The sequence below is a fragment of the Papaver somniferum genome, chromosome 3 (assembly GCF_003573695.1).
Source record: "Papaver somniferum cultivar HN1 chromosome 3, ASM357369v1, whole genome shotgun sequence".
In the NCBI taxonomy this organism is placed as follows: Eukaryota; Viridiplantae; Streptophyta; class Magnoliopsida; order Ranunculales; family Papaveraceae; genus Papaver; species Papaver somniferum.
In genome coordinates, this window is record NC_039360.1 from 143,179,351 (window position 1) to 143,193,212 (window position 13,862).

Here is a 13,862-nt window from a genome sequence, read left to right on the forward strand (position 1 = left end):
TTTTATTGTAGGAGGAGGTAGCTAAAGGAAGTTATAAAAAAAAGTTTGGAAAAAAAATCGGTTTTATAACTTCTACTTATTATTGAAAAATAACTTCCCTGAGTATAACCAGAAACTCACACAAGATGTCGATTTTGAACATTCATATGACGATTGGACAAGGAAGATAATGATAGGTTATGTGGGTATATCTCTCTGTAAACCCTCACGAGACACAACTTGTTCACTAGGGTCGCATAATAGTTTAAATGCTTGTTGCACATACTCAGTGTAATCGTGATTCCTACGAAAGTGAAAATAAAATATTAAAAAAACACATTACATCGGATTAATCAAATTCAGACTCTTATATAACAATAACAATACATACTAATTATTGAAAAGGCACAATACATCATTTCATATTCAAACTCACCCTTTAAACTAAAACATAACAACACTAATCAGTCTATTCCACCAAATTACATCCAGGATACTTTTAAAAATGTTTTCCATATGTTTTATTTGCTATAGACCGATGCATTTCTATTACAACAATTACAACCAGTGGTTTCGTATTCAATCCCTTTTGTGCATTCAAACTCCATATTTCTTTAAGTTTGAAGTTTTTGCTGAGTTTGTCAACTTGTTTTTGTTCCATTGCATCCTCCAATACTTGTGCTTCTTCAGGACAGGTAGGATATCCACATTCTAAACACCTAATCTTCCCTGGTAACAACTCAATTACCTTCTTGATGTCGGTACAACCTCTTTTTGGAAATTTTGAATACATCCAGGGGAATTCCATCAGACTATGGTTATCCATGAAACATAATGGACAAACCTCTTTTACTTCCACACATACTATCTTTTTTCCTTTGTTGTTCGAACTGTTTGAATACATGGTTGAGAATAATCTGAGTTTGTTGTGTTTAGAAAAAATGACTTATGTTAGTATAATTTTGATGGAAAATATATAGCCGTTGGGCGCATGCTCCAATAAAAGTAGCCGTTGGGCGCAAGCTCCAAAAATTAGAGTCGTTGGGCGCAAGTTCCAAAAAATAGATCCGTCGGTATTCAACATAGAATATATATTTACAAAACCCATTATAGCCACACCTTCGACAAAGATTAGATTGGGCTTTTCACAAAAATAGGCCCGTTTTTTTGGTGCTTTTCATTTCTATGCCATTTTTTTTATTTATTGCTAGACTAGGCAAGTTTTGACCAAAAGTGATGGATGGAAATTTAGCACCGTTAGGTGCACTTAAAAAGACCTAAAAGTCCTTTGAATCGGTTATTTCGACCCAACCAGCTACTATGACTCTTTATACGTCATCACCCAGTGCGTACGTGGCACTGCTTACGTGGCAAGGCCCACGTGACACTGCTTACGTGGCACTCTTATCTTCTTCTCCATAAATCATAAATGAACGTCTCCACAACCACATACTTCTGCTTCTCTTCATTTTCATAACTGAAAAATGGGTGGTGGTATGAATGATAATGTAGCCTGCAACAATTTTATAATAAAATTTCTCCCATTTCAGAACTTGCATTGTCTTACAAAAGCATCCATTCATCCATTCACAAAAGATAACCAAAATGAAACATAAATAGTATCAACGATATTGTTCAGATCCAGTCACAGAACAAAAACAAAAGAGACAACCAACCCATCAGACTTTCATGTACTTCTTTGGTTTCTTCTTTCCCTTTGGATCTGCAACTGTGAAGGTGACTTTGTTGTTGACAGATCCAACATGTTGATTAGTCTGATTGAAAGCAGGTTGAGAAGAAGCCTTTCTCTTTCTCCCTTTTGCAGCACCTTGTTTAGAAGATGCTGAATTGTTTTGGTTCTTCATTCCATCCTTAGCAGTAGTAGATGCACCTGCAGAAGCACTAACAACCGGTTTCTTTCTATTGTACTTCCTTTTTGGTGGTTCAGGGACATGAGTAGATGATGTTGAGCCATCAACACAGGTTCTAGGTTTTTCTCCCTTTGGATTCTTTCCAACCTCTCCACCAGCACAAGTTATTGCATAGTGATCATAAACTCCACACTTCTTACACTTTCTCATTTTCTTCACACTTCCAGCTTCATCATAAGAAGGAATCCTTTTCTTTCTCGGCCTTCCAGTTTTTCTTATGATAACAGGAGGATTAATGAACTCTACCAGTATATTCTACACAAAGAGAGGAAGAAAGAGAAGATATTTGTTAAGATAGATATGAAACCCTTAAAGGTTGTGTATTATATAAAGCATGTATGAAACCCTAAAAGAATCCAAGAATCTTTGTTATTATTAAATATTTATTGCATAATAATCAATATATTTTTCTTTAATAAAACTAGTGGTCTTACCCAGTCAATTTCAGCTGACAGTGGTTCAAACTCTGGAGCATATGTCTTTTTGTAGTATTCCACACTGTATACAAGGTCACAGTAGCTACAACATGAAATCAGGGAAGCATATCCACAAATTATCAGTTTACAATCAAGCTTGAGCAAGGAAAAACAAAGGGAATATAACAAATCAAAACATTGGAGTGAAAAGAGAGTGTGACTTACTCAACCCAGTTTGGTCTCAATGGTGTTAAAGCAACTATAACACTTCACCCTAATCTTTTAGTTGTTTGAATCTTTAAACTTGACTTGATGTCTATGCTTCACACAGTAGACCCTGAAATGCTTCTTGAAAGCATTCTTGCTGACAAACTTGCTTCCCTTCACTAGGTTGTAAGGATCCACTTGTTCAAAAGTAATTCCCTCAGGGAACATCTCCTCATCTTCCTCATCCTTAAAATGTTGTGCATGCTCTTCTTCAAACTGTGTGTTATCATGAGGCTTTGAACATTTAGGATTTGAACAATTAGGCCCATCAGTCTTGTTGCTTTCTGATACTATAAGTTCAAGCCCATCATTCTTGTTGGTTTCTGATACACATTCCCAAAAACAAATGACTCAGTTAGAGCCCTTCAAACAAGGGGAAAATGTGCATAACCAGTTATGCAGTACAAAAAAAATGTGCATAACTAGTTATGCAGTACAAAAAAATGTGCATAACAAGTTATGCAGTACAAAAAAAATGTGCATAACCAGTTATGCAGATGCATCAAAGGTTATGCTTATCATAAATCACTGCAGATGCAAAAAAAATATGCATAACTAGTTATGCAGTACAAAAAAATGTGTATAACAAGTTATGCAGTACAAAAAAAATGTAGTTTTCACTTCAAACAAACATAACAAACAAACAAAGAATAAAAAAAACAAAAGACTACAAAACAAATGACAGCTTACCTTCTTCTTCTCTGTCAGAGACCAAGTCCCCATAATGGTCCTCTACAAAACCACAGAGATAAGGGCATTAGTACTAAATAAATTAAAGGATTATACAATCAAACACATCAAAGTTTAAAAAGAGACAGAAGCAATCACATACCTTCCTTGTCATTCTCAACCTCCACCTCCCCAAAGTTTGGATCACCAACATCACTATCAACATTATCATCATCACTTGCAGCATCATTATCAACATTATCACCATCACTTGCAGCATCATTATCAACATTATCACCATCACTTCTCTCACTTGCAGTACCATCTGAAAGATACCCATTCTCAACTTTTTGTAGAAACTTATTGTAACTCTTGATATCTTTCTCTTCACTGTCATTGTCATTCATCTTCAGGACATCCTTATCATCAGGGTTACATTCATCTTCTTCTACATTTTTCAAGTGCATGACATACTCATCACTTTTCTTATACTCTTGGGCAACTGCAAACAAATCTTCCACCACTTCTGCCTGTGTTGTAGCTTCAACCCAAAAGTCATGATTGAAATAATCATCTAATCTAGGTATCTCATTACCTTGTTCAGCTCCACTAGCCCCCAAAATAGGATTACTCTCAGCTACACTTGCTTGTGTTTGTTGAGTAAACTGTGGAATATAAACATCTCCATCATCATTCTCAGCTACACTTGCTTGTGTTTGTTGAGTAAACTGTGGAACTGATACACCTCCATCATCAACATATTCATCAGAAACATCTTCTTCACTACCAGCTAAATCAACAAACACTTTAGTAGGATTCTTCTTCTTCATCCTTGGTATTCTTTGACTTCTTCTAACTGACTTTCCATGCCATCTCTTAGGTGATGAACCGCTAGTAAAAACTGGTTTAGGTGGAGTCTTAGAGACTGGCTTCTTTGGAGTCACATTCTTTTTGGGTGTCATTTGTGGTGGAGGAGGCTGTGAATCTGCAGTAACATGAGATACATCTATCTCACCATTCTCATCTAGTGACATCACTTGCAAATACAATGTAATCCAACCATGTTCATCTTCAATTGCATTTTCCCAGAAAAACCAAAATTCTACATCATTAATGATGTTTGATGGTAGGCATGGATCAACAAACCATAGAAGGTCCAATGTCTCCCTACTGGTTAATCTCAACATAGGACTAATCCTAGACTTTAACTGATTTATACCCATATCTTCTCCGGACAAACCCTTAAACTCAAAACACATAGCAGTGTTGATTAGATCCTTCACCTTAATATTTCTGGTTGGAAATATGTCCTGTTGAACCTCTTTAACCACTTTAACCACTTTCTTCTACAATTAAGAACAACAAAATATATATCAGAAAAATTTATGGAAAACCCATCTCAGACAAATTCTAGAACCATAAAAACCCTAGAAATCAATTATCACACAAACCATAGAAAACCCTAGAAATCAATTTCAGTTAATCATTATCAGCAGAACCCAATTTTGAAATTAAGAAACCCTAGAAATTTATCAGTAGAACTTCATTATCAGCAGAACAAATTCGAACTTCATAAAAATTCTATAAACATAGAAAACCCTAGAAATTCGACAAACCCAAATAAATCAACCTTACAAACAAACCCCATAATAAGTTCATCACTGAAACGTTAAAATCAACCGAGAAACCTCAAAAAACAGATTAGTGTTTTTTGTTACCTCTCTGTAAAACGCTTCTTCCTTCTCGTCATCTTCACCAGCAGGAAATCTTCAATTTGTTCTTGGAATCTCAACTAACAAAACACTGTTTCACTGATTTATCTAAAAACCCTCTCTGAAGAACCCTCTCTGAAGAACAAAAGAGAAGAAAAAACTAAATGAATCGATTTCTCAATCCAAGAATCTTCTGTTATTCTTTACACCTTCCCGCGCTGTCGATAATAACAATGAAGAACTATCTTGGTCGTTCAATTCATCCTCGAGATTTCGTGTTACTTAGATTTGGCTCTCAGATAGCAACACGTGGAGATCTTATCTAGACAGGTGGACATCTAAACGTGTGTGACTGACACACACGTGTGAAGGACATTTCAGTAATCTTACCACATGTATGAGATCTCCCTATATGATATTTTGGCGAGATATTGACAAGTCAACGCGATAAATTGACCGAGATGGTTAAAGTGGATGGAATCCGTTTAACTTGCCTAGTTTTGCAAGAAATAAAAAAAGTGGCCTAGAAATGAAAGTGAGGGTCCAGACGAGGCCTACTTCTGCATATAATTCGATTATATTCTAAAGAAACTTAAGTTTATTTCTCGATTTTTCTGAAACATGGCTCAATCGTATGTGAATCCTGCAGAGTTTACCTTAGAGGAAGATTTATCTCTTAGTCAAAACATGGTTTCATTATTTATGTCTAGGGGGAACAAATGCAGGAAAATGGTATTCCCAGTAAACCTTATTGGTATACCATTCTTGAGCATTTATCCTCAGAAACAGGTAACCAGAATAATCGTAATACAATTGGATTGTTCCTTCGATATGCAATAATAGTCGATGCAGTTGACGAATTCGAAGCTTTAACTGTTAATGTCAATCGATATCAACTCAGGGGTGAAAGGAATGAAGAGGTAATAGCGACATCTCTCCGAGAATGGTGAAGATGGAAAGGAACGGATTTCCGTTACGAACCTCATTTCAATACCATTAAGGTGATGCAAAGATTCAACCTATTCGCGTGGAGGATTTTTTCACGGCCTTATGATGTTAGCGCATGGAATTATACTACTTAATGAAGGTGTTGCGTGAAAATACCTCATTCGTAATTTTAATTCAAAGAAAAGTTTTTTGACAACACGTGATAGTCGAATGAGCGGTTGTAATTTCAACTTATAGTTATTAATGAACATTTTTTAAATCCAACTATTTATTATAAAACTAATAACATTACATCAACCCCCAACACAACAGAAATGTTAAACACTTTAATAGAGTCGTTGGTGTTAATTCAGAATAATAAAGCCGTTGGTGTTTATTCCAAAAAATAGAGCCGTTAGTGCTAATTCAAAGAAAATAGAGCCTTTAGTTACTCGGAAGTTAAACCTTTCATTAATTCAAACAATAACTATATTAAGTTCGCTAAACTAAATTTAAACAACAATTTTAATTAAGACCACTGATAGACGCATTTATGTGTCTAATTTGTCCTCAATGTTTCGTATTGTTAGTACTCATTTTCGTCCTTATTATGGTGTTTTGTGTGTTTGTAGGTATTTTTTGGAAATAAATATTTTTGGAAATTTCGGCTCGAAAAGTTGCCCGGGGCACCCTTGGAGGACACATGTTAATCGGACTCTCACCGTTGGTTAAGGGGCACCTCAATTACTAAGGGGCACCTTCTTTGCTATTCGCACCCCAGCTGTTGGATAAGGGACAACCCTTTCTTCTTCATTTAAATTTGTTTTGGCGGGAAATTTTCATTCTCAAACTGTGGATTTTTCGAATTTTTTTTGTAGTTGTTAGGGTTATGACCAGCTATGTAGCCGGGTCTTTTCTTTTTTCTTGCACATTATGACCAGCTGTGTAGCGGGTCTCTTTCTCTCTATCTTATTATATGACCAGCCGTGTAGCGGGTCTTTCCGTTTCTTCTTACATGTTATGGCCAGCTGTGTAGCGGGTCTTTAAAAATAAATAAATTATGATCAGTTGTGTAGCAGGTCTCTTTTTTGTCACGTGTTATTCGGACTCTCACTGTTGGTTAAGGGGCACCTCAATTATTAAGGGGCGCCTTCTTTTCTATTCGCAACCCAGCTGTTGGATAAGGGACAACCTTTTCTTCTTCGTTTAAATTTGTTTTGGCGGGAAATTTTCATTCTCAAACTGTGGATTTTTCGATCGGAATTTGGAGGGGTTAGAGGTTAACTCAATCACTGAAACTTCATGGGTAGACGTGATATGACAATAGAAAGCTGGTATGGGTGTTCGTTTGAATTAGAATTGGCTCAATCGTGTCATGGAGTGAAACAGAGCAACACGTTGACCGGAGGAGTAGTTCACGGGTTTGCTTGAGTTTTGGAGAATTCGAGCGTGTTATACACATGTTAGGTGACTCGAACAACAGACGGGATCGTGACAGAGATAAATAAGGAGAGTTCAGCAGCTGTAGACGCGTGCAGGAGAGAAGAAAGGAAAGAAAATATATCTTCTTTACTGCCGAGTAATGGAAGATTATAGGAAGTAATGAGGCGATATTCTTGTACCTGTTGAGTATAAATTGGAGGCTTATACTCAGAGAGAGAGGATGGAGAGTTAGGGGAAGAAAATAGAGGAGTTTGATCGAGTTGCAGAGTTGTTTCTGCTGCTGCAGAAACCCTAGAAGACGAAGAACATAAGACCCATGGAGAGCAGTCGTTTATGTTACAGTGAATGCGACACAAGCAAGGCATACTTATTTTATACAGAGTTTGCGACACAGAAACGTGGATCTTAGAGCAACAATATCAGTGACACATACTATGGGTCGTTCTGGTTTGTAACAAATATAATTGTTACAAACCCGGTTTTAATTGTTGTTCCTCCCTTTTCATCCTTGTAAGCACCTTTTTGAGCAATGAAAAATTCCTTTGAGTGTGTTTTCACCATGAGAAGCTAAACCACACCATTGGGACAACGGAGGAAGCAACTTTTCATGATTGTGGTAAATGAATTAATTCTTTTATTGACTTTTTGCATAGATTTAATTGCTTTATGATTTCTATTAATTACTTGTTATTTTGTTAGATGCCGCATGCTTAGTTTTAATTACTTCAGATGCATCATGCTTTTAACTTACAAATAATATTTACGAAATCTATTTTTGGCAAAGAACTAGAGTCACAACTTCTTTTGTTTGAGCTATGCTGTCTAGAAGTAATGACTGAACCACAACAATATGAAAAGTAGTGAAATTCCGAGTCCCGGTCTCTCTTCATCCCGTGAAAAATTTTGTATATATATTTTTCCTTATTTTCTTTATTAAGTCTTAAAACAAATTCTCAACAAATCTGAGTGAACGAATCTTCTTACTACAACTCAATTGAAAATCACATCAACCACAACTACACAAACTTGAAATAAAATCAACACTTTTAATTTAAAACTAGACTTTAAGTAAAAAACTAAACTCAATTAAGGGAAAACTATTAGAGGTGGATTACTTCATCATCTTCTGAATCTTCAAAGATAATTACATTCATGTTATTCAAAATATCCTTTTGGTTACGTCGATAATATTTTTTCTCGTAAGGAGCTAACTTACTTAGATCCGTAGCCATAATTGCATTATCTTGTTCTAATTGCATTTGATAACTCTGTTATTTGTGCATTTGATAAATCTGTTGTTGCTGCATTTGATATCTATGTTACTGGTGCATTTGATAACTCTGTTGTTAGTTAGAAGCCCAAACTGTTTGGAGTTGGGATTCTTGTTTCGCTTTCATTGATTCCTTCCTTGATCGTGTTTCCTTAACATACACCGAAATATTTGCACTATGTAGATAGATATTTTCTTCTTTCATCTTAATTGAAGAACTACCCCCATCACCTTCCCTGAATATACCTTGCTCGCGATCCTTCTTCAGCCAGCTTCCTTTTTGGATTTTTTAGTTCCTATAGGCCTGGCATGGTACTTGTAATTCCAACGAGTCTCTCCATTAGACAATACTTTTATCCCATTTTCGACTGGAACAAAGTTATGATGGCTATCAAACATGGCACTATTTTGTGTAATAGTAAGATGATAATCAAATCCAGGGACTTTGTCTCTCAACTTTTCATAACAAGCACCGTACTTGAATGGTAGCCCTGCTTGATTCTGAAATTGCTCCTGAGCCTCTCGAGTCTGAAATATTATGTTACAAATAATAAATTAATTACTAAAATCACCAAACGAAAAAAAATAATAATAAAATGGTAGAACTTACCAAATCTTCATGTGAAACACCGTTTTTAGTTTCTCGATATATAGCGTTAAGAATCGACACGAATTCTCTTACATCTTTTTTTATTGCTTTCGTATTTGCTTTTAAGGCACCAGGATCCCTTTCACTAGGATTGTCTTTCTGGTCGACAAAAATTTCATGAATACGTAAAGAGCGGGCTTTTGTTGCGCACCAACAATTTCATCACAACCCACATAAATGTATACATCGGTAAGATCAATTTATTCTCTTTGAACAAAATTATTAACCATTTTGAATCAAACTAAAATAATAAGAACTTGAGTAGTAGAAGGTTAAGAAAATATTGAAGAAGTATAGTAGAAGAGAGATAAAAAATCAATTAAACTCAATTAATTGGGACAAAATTGAATTGAGAATTAGAGTTCCCTTATATAGAGTTTTTTCTCAAATTTTGAAGAAATTTTTTTTGTTGGGATCCAAAGGCGGAGAAATATAGCCATTGAGAACGATGGATGGTTACGATCGGGTGTAAGTGGAGTGTAACCGAAAAAAGGTCAAATAAATAAAATTTACATAACAGAACTCAATTTGCATGTATATGGCGACGGATACTGAGTATCCGTTTTAACAAGAAAACATAGACCGAGCTTCTGTAAAGTATAAATTCAAACGAAAACTCAGTTTCCGTGTGTTTTTTCTTCGCTACAAGGCGCATCAGATGTGATCAACTTTAAAGTGTAGTTGAGGGATATCGCTACACAGAAGACCATAATACTTGGATTCGCTACAATTAAGCTATAGTGCTTGGCTTTAAGAAATTAAGAAAGAAGTAATAATTTTTGGATTTGGAGCAATCTGATAAAAGTTCTTAGCATTATAAATTCAAACTATGTTTGGAAGGTAAATAATGGATCTGATATTAATACTTGGTTAGGTTTTTGGCTACCTGGACAAGTTAACTTGGTAACTCCTTTGACCGTAGATGATTACTTACCTAAGACTGGAAATCAACTTTTTCATGATTTTGGAAATTGGAATTTGCATATTATCCAAAAATACACTAAGGTCTTCATAATTAGATTAAATCGATAACCGCCGAGAAGTTACAACCAAATCAGTTTAGCTACACGTGACAAATTATAAATTTTTTTAGTTGAAACAAGATTTTGGAAACAAATCAAGAACCATGTGGAAGAAAATTTAGTCCAAAAGAACTTAGCGAAAATTAATATGAAGTTTAAAGATCTGAAAATGGTGAAAACAATTCATGTTGATAAAATGACTAATCATGTAGAAGAAAATGATGCTATTGTAGATTTAATTTATAGGATTTTATCTTTTGATGTTTTTCTCCCCGGAATCCGACTATTCTATAGATTATTGTATCTAACTGCCAAAATAGGTAACACAAAACATTATAGATCAGGCTCAGGCTGGGCCTCTTGTCCTTTAAATGTCGAGCCAAAAGCGTTGTTGGAGTCTTTTAGATGGATAACTGAGTTGCAGCTAAATTCATAATGCATAAGAAATGACTGCAAAAATCTAGTGAAGTTGTGAATGGAACTTCTTGTATTCTCTCGGATCTTCCTTTGAGAGCTCAAGCAAACATGAAGTGTATTCCAAATATATTTAATAACTTGAATCATGTTTATTTTCATTTTAGAAAATTTTATATATCTAATCTAATGAATAATAAAACTCAAGCAAGAGTTGAGGGTGTTAGAGCATTGCTTGGTTGAACCCACCAAGCGTTAGTATGTCAAGTTTAGTTGTCATATTTTAGTTCTAAAACTCGAAGATGCTTGATTTCATTACTAGGGTCAACTTCGTTAGGTTAGACTATGAACATAGAAATATTGAGACTTGCTCTTGTTACTCGGAAGAACCTGAAGACATATTGACATTAACAAACCCATCATCCTTTTGTTTGAGGTTAGTAACACAGACTTGACTTATTTCATTTTTATTTACGTTTATTTCAAGTCGGTTTATATTGTAAACAGAACATACAAAGTTTGTTTGCATTTCTCTTGTATTGGTGACTTGATCATTTTACTATAATAAAAATGTCAGAGAAATATATATTAGGATTGTTCAATACAACTTTGGTATATAGAGTTATGAAGTACAATTTATCTATTTGGACTTCGTAGAATCGACACAACACTACTTGGTGAGTGTCGAACTTTCTGGTTGGTTTCGTACCTCTAAAACTGTGTTTAATTACATGGTTTAAGAAAATAGACTTGCACGACTTATTTCATAGTTGAAAAGGAGTTTAAGGATCTATTCTAGGACAGATCCCTTAAACAAGGATCTTTACTAGGACCGACCCTAAAGATCTCTACCAGGACCGATCCCTTACCAATGATCTGTAGTAGGACCGGTCATATGAGTCTTTAGTAGGACAAATTCTTAGTTAACAATAAGAGAATTTTCAGTTTGCATATTATCTTAGGGTTTACGTAGCTATCAAAAATGAAGTTTGGTTAAAAAGGAAAGTTCGCCAGATTTCGAAATAGTATCTTGAACATATGTTAAACGTTACCTAATGCAAAAGTATTTTTATTGATACTCAAGGCGAGATCCCAAAATCCGAAAAATTCTTAATAACTTTTTTGATGTCTGGAACTATATTCCTTCCTCATCCCTTAAGATTAGTATATATATATATATATATATATATATCTTTGCAGATGATGGAATTCAGATGAAGGGAAAAAAATTCATTTCAAGACCAGAGGAAAAATGGTAATTTTATAACTAGGGGGCCAGTCATCATTCTGGGCCAATCGATGTCTTCGAGATTCAACAAAACTAAAAGGGAGTTATGAAGATAAGTTTGAGCCTCATTGCCCAAAACACAAGCTTAACCCATAGGTCAAAACTCAATTCTCACGAGAGAGGCTCAACCCTTGGTCCTCAAGGAACTTATAACCATGACTTCTAGCATATATCCCCATGAGATACTGCTAGTCGTGATGTTGTGATTCCTAACATACTGCTGGTCACGTAAGTTTTGTAGAGCATACAGACGTCCCTGGTTGACTTATGAACCAGCACAACCATGATTTCATCATATCCTCGCGAGACACAGATGGTTGCGATGTCGTGATTCCTAGCATACTTTTGATCACGTAGGCTTTATAGATGAGTAAAAACATCCCCTGCTGACTTATGATCCAAATCAGAAACATTTATCTCTCCCGTAAGTACGACTTGTCCTTATTTGAGATCATAGGCTGACTCCTAGTACATCAGCGTGGGATACACTGGTCATGTTTACTATAGGTTCTGACTCTACTTACTGAGGCTTTTTGAATAATTCCTAGTACATTCCCGCGACATATGCTAGTTATTCTTCCTTGAGGCGCTTTCGACAGATTCCTAGAACATTCTTTCGAGGTACAACTGGTCATGTCCTCCCAACTATACAGACACAGTCACAATCGACTCCTAGCACATATCCGCATGATACGTTGGTGAAAAACAAGTAAGCTAAGGTCTCGCAAAGACATTATTAGCCATGCCAGCCTCCTCTTTGTCTCAAACATGTCCCAGCTGACTCTAAAAAGACTTAATCTCATTAGCTAAGACTCAGTAGGCCTCATGCTAATCTGAGATGAACAAGATCGTCCGAAGAGTCTTGTAGAAGCATAAGACTTAGGCACTAGCCTAACCTAAGGCACATGCCTCTTCCTCAGCGTCTAAACCATACACACACACTTAGTAAATTGAGCATGAGCTATACATGTTTATCCAAAAACATGTATAACAATATTAATAAAGTGTATGTTGTATGCTAGCTAATATTAGTTGTTATCCAAGAGACTAAAAGGTGTAAAAACTGTATGTTGTAGTAAATCTTGTAGTTATATTAGTAAAGTGTATGTTGTAAGCTAGCTAATATTAGTTGTTATCCAAGAGAGATTTCAGTATGTAAGTTTGAAAACAGTTGGATTATTGTCAAAACCGTGAATAAACATTTATCGAATATCTTTGGTATTTTAGGATTTGGTAATTCCTTGTTGTCTAAATAAACATTGGTTTTTATAATATTAATAATAAAAAAGCTTGTATTCTTACATATTCATCCCATGACACACTGTCTAACTGTTTGTGTGATCATCCTGCCAGTAGTATTGTTCCAATACTCATTAAGAGAGTAGAGTATCCAAACAATTAGTAGTATTCTTTTAGTAGTACAATTGGTGGGAAACTAAATAGTATTACTATTTTTTTTCTTCCGGTTATTGATTTGATTGACTAACAGTGAAGTTGAACTTTGACAGATCTAGTTTGTTTATCTGTTGATCATTTTCTTCTGATTTAAGGTCACTCGAACTAGTTTAAGGATTGACTATTCCAGATCTGTTTTATTGATTCAAGATCTGAAGATAGGACTAGCAATCATCAATTGTTAACGGATTTCATTCTGTGCGTGATTGATCATTAATATAAATCAAGTTGTTTGTGCAGGTACTTTGAAGATTGAAGATTGAAGACTAGAAGATTTTCTTTTTGGTATTCTGATAATTGTGATACTTCTTACACACTTGATTGACTAGGATCCAATAAGAAGTTTAACTCGATGGACATCAATTTTGTTGTATGGATCGACAATTTATCTAGTGATTTATCTTTAAGATCTACTTTTAT